Below are 15,146 nucleotides of genomic sequence, written 5' to 3'. Positions count from 1 at the left end.
TGACTGTGATGAGCTTCAAACTCGCGAGTGCTGGGCGTAGTGACAGACACAAAAGGATAGTAAATCCTATTCCGGTACGATTGAGAACCTGCAGATGATTAGCCGTGCGGTGACAGTGCACCTGGACCCTTTTCACTGGAAGGATGGATGGTAGCCATTGACAACCGTGATCCACCAACACACAGCTTGCCATAGAAGGACGTGCGTGCGTGAATCAGAAAACAGAGGAAAGCAGAATTTCAGAAGACAAAGCATCTCCAAAACTTCAACATATTCTCCATCATTGCATACAAGTATAATTTGTGTTCTGCCCTTTTATTCTCTGCAATCAAATTTGATAAGTGAATTATTTTATTGTTTTCCTGACTAAGAGTTACAAGATAACCATAGATTGCTTCAAGCCAACAATCTCCGTGGGATCGACCCTTACTCACGTAAGGTATTACTTGGACGACCCAGTGCACTTGCTGGTTAGTGGTACGAGTTGTAAAAAGTGTGATTTACAATTCGTGCACCAAGTTTTTGGCGCCGTTGCCGGGGATTGTTTGAGTTTGAACAACTGACGGTGAATCTTGTTGCTTAGATTAGGAAATTTTTGTCTTTTGGGTCAGAGTCTTTTATTTTCTTTTCAAAAATTTTTCAAAAATAATTTTTCTATTAAATCTCGTGCCAAACTTTAAGTTTGGTGTTTTCTTGTTGGTTTTCCTTTGTTTTTCAAAAATTTTATTTTGGTTTTCTAAAAATTTTAAGTTTGGTGTTCTTTCTTCATGTTCTTGTGTTCTTGTGAGTCTTCAAAGTGTTCTTGAGTTTTCCTTGTGTCTTGATCTTAAAATTTTTAAGTTTGGTGTTCCTTGGTGTTTCTCCTCCAAAATTTTCGAAAACAAGGAGCATTAGATCTAAAAATTTTAAATCTTGAGCTATCTTATTGTTTTTCTCTCTCCTCTTTAAATTCAAAAATATCTTTTCTCTCTATTTTAAAGCAAATTTTCGAAATTTACCTTTAAAATTCAGATTTTTATTTCAAAATTTAAAACCTTTTTCAAAAATCATCACATCCTTTTCAAAACTTCCTAACCACTTTCTCTCTCCTTATTTTTTCGAAAATCTTCACCTATTTTTATTTATTTTATTTTAATTTATTTTTGAAATAAATAAATAATTAAATAAATAAAAATATTTTCCTCTATTTTACATCATCTCCCTTTCTCCATCATGGACCTAAGCGGAAATAAACAGTCCAGGAGGACTCTGGGGTCATATGCTAACCCCTCTACTGCTTCATATGGGAGTAGTATTTGCATACCCTCCATTGGAGTCAGTAGCTTTGAGTTGAATCCTCAGCTCATTATCATGGTGCAGCAAAGTTGCCAGTATTCCGGTCTTCCACAGGAAGAACCTACAGAGTTTCTGGCACAGTTTTTACAGATTGCTGACACAGTACATGATAAGAAAATAGATCAGGATATCTACAGATTATTACTATTTCCATTCGCTGTAAAAGACCAAGCCAAAAGGTGGTTAAATAACCAACCTAAGGTTAGCATAAGGACATGGAAACAGCTAACAGAAAAAATTCCTGAATTAATACTTTTCTCCAAAACGGATGACACAGCTAAGGCTGGACATCCAAGGCTTTAAACAAGGAGATAACGAATCTCTTTATGATGCCTGGGAGAGATACAGAGAGATGCTACGAAAATGACCCTCTGAAATGTTTTCAGAGTGGGTTCAGTTAGATATCTTCTACTATGGGCTTGCAGAAAGAGCTCAGATGTCTCTAGATTACTCAGCTGGTAGATCTATCCACATGAGAAAGACAATTGAAGAAGCTCAAGAGCTCATTGATACAGTTGCCAGAAATCAGCATCTGTACCTAAGCAGGGACCCTTCCATGAAAGAAGAGGTTAAAACAGTGACTGCTGAACTCAATCCTGTAAAACAAGCTGCTGAATTCAATCAACAATTGGACTTTCTAACAAAGCAGTTAGCCGAATTCAAAGATAGACTACAAGAGACAAGGATGGCTAATATAAATATGGAAGAACAATTGAAGCAAACAAAGCAGCAGCTGTCAAAACAAATAACAGAAGAATGCCAAGCAGTTCAATTAAGAAGTGGAAAGACATTAAATATCCCACCTCAAGGCAGCAAGAAGCCAAGAAATGAGCAAACCACCCAAAATCCACCTGAGGACAGTAAGAGCCTAGGGAAAAATAATTCTGGCGCTAAAACGCCAGAGATTGGGTGGAAGGCTGGTGCTGAACGCCCAGACCATGCTCAGAACTGGCGTTCAACGCCAGAAACAAGCAAGGATCTGGCGTTGAACGCCCAAAAGAAGCACAGTTCTGGCGTTTAGACGCCAGGAACAGATGAGGAGCTGGCATCTAACGCCACTCCAGCTTCTAACTCTGGCACTCAATTGCCAGTGAGGGATCAGACACACGCAAGTGCTGATAATAACCTATCTAAAAAGGCTTCTTTAACCACTTCTGTAGGAAATAAACTTACAACAACTAAGGTTGAGGAATATAAAGCCAAGATACCTTATCCTCAAAAACTCCGCCAAGAGGAGCAGGATAAGCAATTTGCTCGCTTTGCAGATTATCTTAAGACTCTTGAAATAAAGATTCCATTTGCAGAGGCACTTGAGCAAATACCCTCTTATGCCAAGTTCATGAAAGAGATCTTGAGTCATAAGAAGGATTGGAGAGAAATTGAAAGAGTTTTCCTCACTGAAGAATGCAGTGCAGTTATTTTGAAAAGCTTTCCTGAAAAGCTTAAAGACCCTGGGAGTTTTCTGATACCATGCACATTAGAAGGTAATTGCACCAAGACAGCTTTATGTGATCTTGGGGCAAGCATCAACCTAATACCTGCATCCACTATCAGAAAGCTTGGTTTAACTGAAGAAGTTAAACCAACCCGGATATGTCTCCAACTTGCTGATGGCTCCATTAAATACCCATCAGGCGTGATTGAAGACATGATTGTCAGAGTTGGGCCATTCGCCTTTCCCATTGACTTTGTAGTGCTGGAAATGGAGGAGCACAAGAGTGCTACTCTCATTCTAGGAAGACCCTTCCTAGCAACTGGACGAACTCTCATTGATGTCCAACAGGGGGAAATAACCCTGAGATTCAATGAGGATGAGTTTAAGTTGAATGCTGTCAAAGCCATGCAGCATCCAGACACATCAAAAGACTGTATGAAAGTTGATCTTATTGACTCTTTGGTAGAAGAGATCAACATGGCTGAGAGTCTCGAATCAGAGTTGGAAGACATCTTTAAAGATGTTCAGCCTGATTTGGAAGATTCAGAGAAAATGAAAGAGCCTCTGAGATTTCCTTAGGAAGAGGAAAAACCTCTTAAACCCGAGCTCAAACCATTACCACCATCCCTGAAATATGCATTTCTAGGAGAAGGTGACACTTTTCTGGTGATCATAAGCTCTGCTTTAAATCCACAGGAAGAGGAAGCACTTATTCAAGTGCTAAGGACACACAAGACAGCTCTTGGGTGGTCCATAGGTGACCTTAAGGGCATAAGCCCAGCTAGATGCATGCACAAAATCTTGTTGGAGGATAATGCTAAACCAGTGGTTCAACCACAGAGGCGGCTAAATCCAGCCATGAAGGAAGTGGTGCAGAAAGAGGTCACCAAATTACTGGAGGCTGCGATTATTTATCCTATTTCTGATAGCCCCTGGGTGAGCCCTGTTCAAGTTGTCCCCAAAAAGGGAGGCATGACAGTGGTTCATAATGAAAAGAATGAACTGGTTCCTACAAGAACAGTTACAGGGTGGCGTATGTGTATTGACTACAGAAGGCTCAATACAGCCACCAGAAAGGATCATTTTCCTTTACCGTTCATAGACCAGATGCTAGAAAGACTGGCAGGTCATGATTATTACTGTTTTTTGGATGGCTACTCAGGCTATAACCAAATTGCAGTAGATCCACAGGATCAAGAGAAAACAGCATTCACATGCCCATCTGGAGTGTTTGCATACAGAAGGATGCCATTTGGGCTGTGTAATGTGCCTGCGACCTTCCAGAGATACATGCTCTCTATTTTCTCTGATATGGTGGAAAAATTTCTGGAAGTCTTCATGGATGACTTCTCAGTATATGGAGACTCATTCAGCTCCTGTCTTGATCACCTGAAACTAGTTTTGAAAAGATGCCAAGAGACCAACCTGGTTTTAAACTGGGAAAAATGTCACTTTATGGTGACTGAAGGGATTGTCCTTGGGCATAAAATTTCAAACAAGGGAATAGAGGTGGATCAAGCAAAAATAGAGGTAATTGAAAAATTACCACCACCTACCAATGTTAAGCAATCAGAAGCTTTCTGGGGCATGCAGGATTCTATAGGAGGTTTATAAAGGATTTTTAAAAAATCGCAAAACCTCTGAGCAATCTGCTAGCTGCTGACACGCCATTTGTGTTTGACACAGAGTGTCTGCAGGCGTTTGAAACGCTGAAAGCTAAGCTGGTCACAGCACCAGTTATTTCTGCACCAGACTGGACATTACCATTTGAGCTAATGTGTGATGCCAGTGATCACGCCATTGGTGCAGTACTGGGACAGAGGCATAACAAGCTTCTGCATGTCATTTATTATGCTAGCCGCATTTTAAATGATGCCCAGAAAAATTACACAACCACAGAAAAGGAATTGATTGCAGTGGTTTATGCCATTGACAAGTTTAGATCATACTTAGTAGGATCAAAGGTGATTGTGTATACTGACCATGCTGCTCTTAAATATCTACTCACAAAGCAGGATTCAAAACCCAGGCTCATAAGATGGGTGTTGCTTCTGCAAGAGTTTGATATAGAAATAAGAGACAGAAAAGGGACAGAGAACCAAGTGGCTGATCATCTGTCCCGGATAGAGCCAGTAGAAGGGACGTCCCTCCCCTCTCTTGAGATCTCTGAGACTTTTCTGGATGAGCATTTATTTGCCATTCAGGAAGCACCATGGTTTGCAGACATTGCGAACTATAAAGCTGCAAGGTTCATACCCAAAGAGTACAACAGGCAACAAAAGAAAAAATTAATTACTGATGCAAAGTACTACTTGTGGGATGAACCCTATCTCTTTAAGAGATGTGCAGACGGAATAATCCGGAGATGTGTGCCTAGAGAAGAAGCACAGAGGATCCTATGGCATTCCCATGGATCACAATATGGAGGCCATTTCGGAGGTGAACGGACAGCCACCAAGGTCCTCCAATGTTGTTTCTATTGGCCCACACTCTATAGAGATTTCCGAGAGTTTGTACGTAACTGTGACAGTTGCCAAAGAGCTGGTAATCTACCCCATGTTTACGCCATGCCTCAACAAGGAATCTTGGAGATTGAGTTGTTTGACGTATGGGGAATTGACTTCATGGGACCTTTCCCACCATCATACTCAAACACTTATATTCTGGTGGCAGTTGACTACGTATCAAAATGGGTAGAGGCCATTGCCACGCCCACCAATGATACTAAAACAGTGCTAAAGTTCCTCCAGAAATATATCTTCAGCAGGTTTGGGGTCCCTAGAGTACTAATCAGTGATGGGGGCACTCACTTCTGCAACAAACAGCTTTACTCTACCATGGTCCGGTATGGGATTCGCCACAAGGTGGCAACTCCATACAATCCACAAACTAATGGGCAAACTGAAGTCTCTAACAGAGAGCTAAAAAGAATCCTAGAATGGACTGTAAATACCCGTAAAAAGGATTGGGCAAGAAGCTTGGATGATGCTCTGTGGGCATACAAAACAGCATTCAAGACTCCTATAGGGACCTCTCCATACCAACTTGTGTATGGTAAGGCATGCCACCTGCCCGTGGAACTGGAACATAAAGCCTACTGGGCAACCAGATTCCTAAACTTTGATGCCAAATTAGCTGGAGAAAAAAGATTGCTCTAGCTAAATGAGCTAGAGGAATTCAGATTCACTGCTTTCGAAATGCCAAGCTTTATAAAGAAAAATAAAAAAAGTGGCATGACAGAAAGCTGTCATCTAGAATTTTTGAACCAGGACAAAAGGTTCTGTTGTTTAACTCCAGGCTCAGGCTATTCCCCGGGAAACTGAAGTCCCGGTGGATCTGATGACATTTTAGATCTGAACTTTGTACTCTTTGACGGCATGAGTCTCTAAACTCCATTGTTGGGGGTGAGGAGCTCTGCTGTGTCCTGATGAATTAATGCAAGTATTTCTGTTTTCCATTCAAACATGTGTGTTCCTATCTAAGATATCCATTCGCACTTCAACATGAATGTGATGAACGTGACAATCATCATCATTCCCCCACGAACGCATGCCTGACAACCACTTCCGTTCACCGTAGAATGAATGAATATCTCTTGGATCTCTTAATCAGAATCTTCGTGGTATAAGCTAGATTGAGAACCTGCAGATGATTAGCCGTGCGGTGACAGCGCACCTGGACCCTTTTCACTGGAAGGATGGATGGTAGCCATTGACAACGGTGATCCACCAACACACAGCTTGCCATAGAAGGACGTGCGTGCGTGAATCAGAAAACAGAAGAAAGCAGAATTTCAGAAGACAAAGCATCTCCAAAACTCCAACATATTCTCCATCATTGCATACAAGTATAATTTGTGTTCTGCCCTTTTATTCCCTGCAATCAAATTTGATAAGTGAATTATTTTATTGTTTTCCTGACTAAGAGTTACAAGATAACCATAGATTGCTTCAAGCCAACAATCTCCGTGGGATCGACCCTTACTCACGTAAGGTATTACTTGGACGACCCAGTGCACTTGCTGGTTAGTGGTACGAGTTGTAAAAAGTGTGATTTACAATTCGTGCGCCAGTGAACAATGAAAATTGACAGAGAGTTGCGTGGGAGTGGCACTGGACTCAGCTTGGGGCAAGAAGTGTGCTAAAAGCACAAATTTGGTCACGCAGACGCGTGACTGACGCATTCGCGTCAGTTGCACATATGGCCATCCACGCGATCGCGTGCATGACGTGAACGCGTCGTATGCAAATTTGGCTCCCAAGCCATGCGAACAGAAAGTCACGCGGGCCCGCGGCTGGCTTCGCGCGAATCGCACAATATCCAGGGCACGCGATCGTGTGCCTGACGCTAACGCGTCTAATAAACCACTATTTTATGGTTTATATTGTGTTTAATTGTGTGGTTTTATCATGATCTTTACCCACTTATTCATTAAATAAGCATGCATTTATAATTCCTTCCTAAAGTTATTGCATGACTGAAAACTTGCTTCCTAGGGACTTTTAATTATGTATTTTATTTCTCCTTTTTCCATTCGATGCCGTGATATGTGTGTTAAGTGTTTCAGGCTTTATAGGGCATGAATGAGTTAGAGATTGGAAAGGAAGCTTGCAAAAATGGAAGGAGCACAAGAAATTGAGGAGATGACCAGCGAGAAGCGACGCGGCCACATGGATGACGCGACCGCGCGAAAGAGTGGAAATCGCAGTGATGCGGCCGCATGGACGACGCGTCCACGTGACATGCGCGATCTGCATAATCTGCAGAATCGCTGGGGTGCGATTTCGGGCCTTATTTTGACCCAGTTTTCGGCCCAGAAGAGCAGACTAGAGCTAGAGAACATGCAGAAACCAAATCAGACATTCATTCCGCATAGTTTTTAGTTTTTAGATCTAGTTTTACTCCTCCTCTAGGTTTTCTCTCTACACATTCATAGTTTTTAGGATTTGTTATGTTCATTGTTTTTGCATGGGGATATTGAGAAGAGTTATTGCCTCATCAAGACTTCGACATTCTAGTTCATTCTCTTTACTTGTCTCTTATTCTTCCATGTTCCTCAATTTACTTAATTTTACTATTGGATTATTTTAGCATTTATTAATACAAGAATTACTTTTATTTTCAATTAATCTTTTGATCATTATTTATCATGTCTTTCTTTAATTCCCTTTCTTATGTTATGAATTTTACATTTACAATGAGCGAGTAGTTCCTTAACTTGATGGGGAGTTGATTGAAAGGAACCCTTGAGTTGGGATGCTCAAGAGAAAGATTGTAATTGGGTTTATTGTTAGATTGCTCTCTAGTCACTAACACCAATCCTCCCAAGAGCGAATTGGAACTTGTGGATAGAAACAGCATTCCAACTTGTTTGACTTTCCCTTACTTAGTGAGGGACAACTAAACGTAATAACCCTCAATTGTCAATTGATCTTGAGAGTACTCCAACAAGAATAGGGCTTCCGGCTAATCAACTCCCAGTCAAGGCTTTTATTTAAATTTATATAAATTCTCTAACTTAATTTTCTTCCATTCAACTCAAACTCTTTTGAAAATATCCGATTAATAAAATAGCACACCTTTCTGCAACTCGTTGGGAGACGACCTGGGATCCATACTCCCAGTATTTTAATTTTAATTTCTGTGACACCCTTCTAAATTGATAAGCGGATTTTTGGTTGGTTGAGAACTATACTTGCAACGCATATTTTATAATCATTCTTAACTCGCCAATTTCCGCCCACGTCAGCGTCATTATGAAGACTGCGCGACGACGCGATCGCGTGGCGTACGCGAACGCGTCGCTTACGCCGCCCAGTTTTCTTTCTCTCTCTCTCCCAATCCTAATTCTCTCTTATTCTCTTATCCTTTTATTTTTTCTTTCATGTTTACATTTGTCTCTTCTATTTTCAGTTCTTATTTGTTTGAGGACAAGCAAACCTTTAAGTTTGGTGTTGACGCTTCACTTAAGGGTTTTCTGTTTATTCTTATGGCACCAAAGGGAGGCGAATCATCTTCACAAAGGAGCACAACTTGAAGAATAAAATGACCGCTAAGATAACCCAGGTGGTTGAGTTCCTTTCATTTTTATTCTCTCCTGCTTTTATTATGTATGTTCTGATTTCCCACTACTTTATTTTGTTTATTGCATGATCCTTTATTAGTAGATTCATAGGTTCTAGTTTAATTTTTCTGTTAAATACTTTAATTCTGAAAGATGTCTCATGTATTGCCCACTAAACTTGAAATCAAAAAGAAAGAAGAATAGATGTAGTCCATGAGAATTTGAGTTTAATTTTTAGAGTAGTCTTATTTACTTAAAGGTGGTGGTATTTTCTGTGATTCTGAATGCATGACATGAACAGTGCATATTTTTGATAGTGAAGTTTATGAATGTTAAAATTGTTGGCTCTTGAAAGAATGATGAAAAAGAGAAATGTTATTGATAATCTGAAAAATCATAAAATTGATTCTTGAAGCAAGAAAAAGCAGTGAAAAACACAAAGCTTGCGAAAAAAATATTTCAAAAAAGAAAATAATACAAAGAGAGAAAAAGAAAAAGCAAGCAGAAAAAGCCAATAACCCTTTAAACTAAAAGGCAAAGGGTAAAAAGGATCCAAGGCTTTGAGCATTAATGGATAGGAGGGCCCAAAGGAATAAAATCCTGGCCTAAGTAGCTAAATCAAGCTCTCCCTAACCATGTGTTTGTGGCGTGAAGGTGTCAAGTGAAAAGCTTGAGACTGAGCGGTTAAAGTCGTGATCCAAAGCAAAAAGAGTATGCTTAAGAACTCTGGGCACCTCTAACTGGGGACTCTAGCAAAGTTGAGTCACAATCTGAAAAGGTTCACCCAATTATGTGTCTGTGGCATTGATGTATCCGGTGGTAATACTGGAAAATAAAATGCTTAGGGTCACAGCCAAGACTCATAAAGTAGCTGTGTTCAAGAATCAACATACTGAACAAGGAGAATCAATAACGCTATCTGAATTCTGAGTTCCTATGGATGCTAATCATTCTGAACTTCAAAGGATAAAGTGAGATGCCAAAACTGTTCAGGATTGCAGTTGTAAACCCCACTATAAGAGAAGACATGGGCTTAATCGAACTCTCATTCTCATGCAAATTCACATCCTAAGCTTATACTAGTTTTGGTTGCTTGAGGACAAGCAACAGTTTAAGTTTGGTGTTGTGATGCGTGAGCATCTTTCCTATCTTTTCCTAGTGAATTTGCATCTAATTTGTTGAGTTTAATTAAGAATTAATTATATTTTAGGTACTATGGATGCTATTTTGAGTTTTGTGCAAATTTATTTATTTTAGGTAGCATTCGAATGGATTTGATGAAGTTTCTGCAGAGAAAGAGATGAAACCAAGGAGATGATCAGCGAATACCGACGCGGACTAATTGATGTAGGCAGAAATTGGCAAATTAAAAATTATTAAATATATATACGTTGCAAGTATAGTTCTTAACTTGCCAGAAATCCGCTTATCAATTTAGAAAGGTGTCACAGAAATTTAAAATTAAAATACTGGGAGTATGAATCCCAGGTCATCTCCCAACGAGTTGCAGAAAAGTGTGCTATTTTATTAATTAGAGGTTTTCAAAAAGGTTTGAGTTGAGTAAGCAGGAAATTAAATTGGGGAATTTGAATAATGTAAATAAAAGCCTTGATTGGGAGTTGATTAGTTGGAATCCCTATTATTGTTGGAATACTCTCAAGATTAATTGACAATTAAAAGTTGTCCTATTTAGTTATCCTTTACTAGGTAAGGGAAAGGAAACAAGTTGGAATGTTACGTCTGTTCACAAGTTGCAATCCACTTAATTAAAAGAGATTGGTGTTAGTGACTAGAAGGCAATCCAACCATAAATCCAATTACAATTTTTCTTTTAAGCTTTCCAACTCAAGAGTTCCCTTCAATCAACTCCCCATCAAGTTAGGGAACTACTCGCTCATTGTGAATGTAAAATTCATAGCATATGAAAAGGAATTAAAGAAACACATTGTAAATAAAAATTAAAATAATTAATTAAAAATAAAGATAATCCTTATATTAAATAATCCAAAAAGATATTCCAATGGTAAAATTAAACAAAGCAAAGAACATGGAAGAGTAAGCCAAGTAAAGAAAATGAACTAGAATGACGAAGTCTTGATGAGGTAATAACTCTTCTTAGTGTCCCAATGCAAAGAGCAATCGAAAAGTAAATCCTAAGAACTATGAATGTGTAGAGAGAAAAACCTAAAGGAGGAGTAAAAACTAGATCTCAAACTAAAACTCTGTAGAATGAATGTTGTGTTGGTTTCTGCATGTTCTCTGGCTCTAGTCTGCTGTTCTGGGCCGAAAACTGGGTCAAAATAGGGTCCAAAATTGTCCCCAGCGAATTCTGCAGATTATGCAGATCACGCATGTCACGCGATCGTGTCATCCATGCGGACGCGTCGTTCGCGTTTTTCCCTGCCACGCGTTCGCGTCGTCCACGCCTCCGCGTCGCTTGTGCTTTTCCATTCTGCGCGGTCGCATGAGCCATGCGGCCGCGTCACTGCGATTTCTCCTCTTCCGCGCGGTCGCGTGAGCCATGCGGCCGCGTCACTTCTCGCTGGTTATCTCCTCAATTTCTTGTGTTCCTTCCATTTTTGCTAGCTTCCTTTCCAATCTCTAACTCATTCATGCCCTATAAAGCCTGAAGCGCTTAACACACAGATCACGGCATCGAATGGAATAAAGAAGAATTAAAATGCATAACTAAAAGTCCCTAGGAAGCAGTTTTCAATCATGTAATAATTTCAGGAAGGAAATATAAATGCATGCTAAATTAATGAATAAGTGGGTAAGGATCATGATAAAACCACACAATTAAACACAATATAAACCATAAAATAGTGGTTTGTCACTGATAAACCCATATTTTATGATATATTTTGTGCTTAATCTGAGTGATTTATTCAATCCTTCACCCACTTATTCATATTAACTGCATGGTTTTACTTTCCCTTATTATATGATGTATGTGAAAAACATGTTTCCTATGCCTTAAAATTAATTATTTTAATTCCCTCAGGAGTTATCAAACTCAAACATGATTGAAAATTGTTATCTTTGTTAATTGAATTGAACTTCAATAATCCCAATCTTTTCTTAGGAAATAAATAGGATCCGAAGATCAAACCAATTAATCCCTTGACCTTCCTTTATCTTAGTAAAGGTTAACAAAGTGGAATTAAGATTCAATTCTCATCATCATTGATAAGGATAACTAGGATAGAACCTCCAATTTCTCATACCTTGTCAAAAGTTTATTTACAGTCATTGATTTATTTTACTTGCCATTTAAATTGCTCGTTCTTCATTTACTTTATTTGCTAATTAAACCATTCACTCCTCATTCTCAAAACCCCAATTTACAATCTCCATAACCAATAATAAGAACATACTTCCCTACAGTTCCTTGAGAAGATGACCCGAGGTTTGAATACTTCGGTTATCAATTTATTTAGGGGTTTGTTACTTGTGACAACCAAAATGTTTGTATGAAAGGACTTTTGTTGGTTTAGAAACTATACTTGCAACGAGGATTTATCTGCAAATTTCTAGACCACACAAAAGTTCTCTCATCAAAATGGCATGGAAGTTATAATTACCAACAAGCCCCACCCTGTGCTTATAGACCATCCTCTCAACTTAACTCCGAACCACCACACTCACAAGCTCTTTTTCACCATTCACCACCGTATGATCCTCATTTAACCCGATTCCAGTCAAATTACTCCCAAACGTCACCACTTCCCCATGCACCACATCCAAATCTATCACCCTGAGAATCAGAGGTTCGCCTCAAGGAAACAGTGGCTCAACTTCAAACAACCCTTCATCAACTGGAGCAAGAAGTAAGATAATTACCTTTTAGACGTTCAAACATTCAAGGGCCTCCCAGAGACCCATGTGGACAATCTAATGAAGAGCGTAGCATGAAGGAGATATTAGAAACTCCAGTGGACAAGACAGAGTATGACTTCGTACTAGAACAAGTAGAGGAAGCTGTCATTATACAAGAAGAAGAGTTGGTTGAAGACTTAGGAGACGCTGAACCTCCATGGGAATCCAAAGTTGTGGAGCATTCTGTCAAGGATGTTACAATTGACGCTAAGGAGGATTGTGCGCAATCCCCAGAGCAAGTCTTTCATGAAGAACTAGACAGAATAACCCAAGAAGCAAGTCTCCTTGATAATAATAATCTCAAGTCAAGTTCTTCTAGTAATGAGCTTGCATCCGCAAGTGAATTCTCTGAGATCGAAGAATCTTTCCCGAGTGAATACGAAGATGATACGGAGGTAGATTTCTCTCGACCTCCAATCTATGACTTAAGTGATGAGGAAGACATAGATGGCTTTGATCAGGACATGGATATATTTGAAGAATCTTGCAAAGAAGTGGAGAATTTCACAGAAGAGCACAAGGGAGTAGAACTCACAGAACCACTGGAACCACCTATCCCAAGGACATTACCACCCAATACAAGCTTCAAGTGAGTACAATCCTTAACCTTTAACCGTATTTTTCCACTTGAATATGGTTTGCTTGAAACAGATGGCCAGCTTAGAGCTCTTTGCGGCTTTAAGAATAAGCGGGAAACGGCTCGTACTATGAGCTGGTGAACAAGGTTCAATAAGATTCCACGCTTCAACTCGAAGTGTAAGGATTGGTTTCATATTCAATCAAATGGATCTCGGAAAGCGTTTGGTCATCTTGGTGGGAATCCAATTTTTAAACCACCCAGATGGAAAAGTATAGATGAAGACGAAGGCGGATTTAAAAGCAAAGTTTGGGATCCTGGAATCTATTATGACATTCGTCACCCCAGGAGCCTGACAATCTGTTTGAAGCTGCTCAGAAGCTTCACATGCCTAGTTTAGGACCCCGAAGACTATTGTCATTCCAAGCATTGGTGGAGATTTATGGATGAATTCAAGCATAAGCCACCATAACAGGAAGCTCCTCCAATGTCCAACTTAAGGACTTTAACTAAAAGTGCTAGGTGGGAGACAACCTACCATGGTATGACCGTTTCTTTTTCAATTTTTATTTAGTTTTATTTGTTTTCAAATTTTATTTTATTTTATTATATTGAACCTGGAAGTTTTGCATCGCATTCATATTAATCATTGCATTCTGCATACTGCATAAAAAAAATAAAAAAATAAAAAATTTAAAAAGGGGGTGTTCGCGCGACCGCATCACTCATGCGATCGCGTCAAGTTGTGAAAAACACTTCCCACGCGACCGCGTCATTCACGCGGTCGCGTGATCTGGGGATCGGCGTAAACATCCAACGTCCAGAAAGTTAGGTTGGAATCGTACGGCCATCGTGCGTTTCGCACAAATGACCCATGCGATCGCGTGCCCCACGCGATCGCGTCACTTGCACAACATCAATCCCATGCGACAGCGTGAGTGACGCGATCACATCGCAAGGATTGCACAAACACCCAAAAGGAGACAGAGAGTTGCGCTGAAACGACACTGGAACTGTGCGTTTCGCACAAATTCCAGCGACGCGATCGCATGCCCCAGGCGATCGCGTCATTCACTCTTTTGGCCCTCCAAGCGATCGCGTGCCCCACGCAATCGCGTCAACCACCATTTCAGCCCAACCACGTTGCCCACGCGATCGTGTGGATTCAAATTTATACCCCCCAGTCACGCGAACCCTATCAGTTGTGCCCCCACCCCCCCCCCCCCCAAACCCCTCTTCTTCCTCTCTTCTTTTCCAACCAAACACCACCACCCAGCCACCATCACCCACCGCCGCCACCGCCGACCACCCCCCAGACCCCTCCGGCTACCCATCCCCCTTCCTTCCCCCTCCCTCTTTCTCTTCTTCCTTCTTCTTCCTCCCTCCACCGCCACTGCCCTCCTCCGCGATCACCACCACCGCGCCGCTGTCACCACTGCTCAGCGCCACCCACACCCCCTTCCTTCCCCTATTACCCCCTACCCCCATTCCTCTCCCTTTTCCCTTCCTTCCTCCAAACAGCAGCCACTGCCGCCGCGCCACCCACCTCTGCCGTGCCGGACACCACCACCGTCGTCCCCAACCACCTCTCTGCCCCACTCTCCTTATTTGGCCTACCAGGTTCTGACGAACGCCACCCTTTTATCCATTCGTAGTTAATTCATACATTTCTGTTTATGTTCATATTTATCTAAAGACCGCACTGCTTAATTTGTTGCCCAAGTTTCATGGTTTACCTGCTCAAGAGCCTATCAAGCACCTGAGAGATTTTTAGGCAGCCTGTTCTACTGTCAGGCGTGATGGTGCAAATGAAACTTCAATTTTGTTGAAAGCCTTCCCGTTTTCTCTCGAGGGAA

The sequence above is a fragment of the Arachis hypogaea genome, chromosome 17 (assembly GCF_003086295.3).
Source record: "Arachis hypogaea cultivar Tifrunner chromosome 17, arahy.Tifrunner.gnm2.J5K5, whole genome shotgun sequence".
In the NCBI taxonomy this organism is placed as follows: Eukaryota; Viridiplantae; Streptophyta; class Magnoliopsida; order Fabales; family Fabaceae; genus Arachis; species Arachis hypogaea.
The sequence above is the reverse complement of the archived record's forward strand: the minus strand, read 5'-3'. Positions refer to the sequence as shown.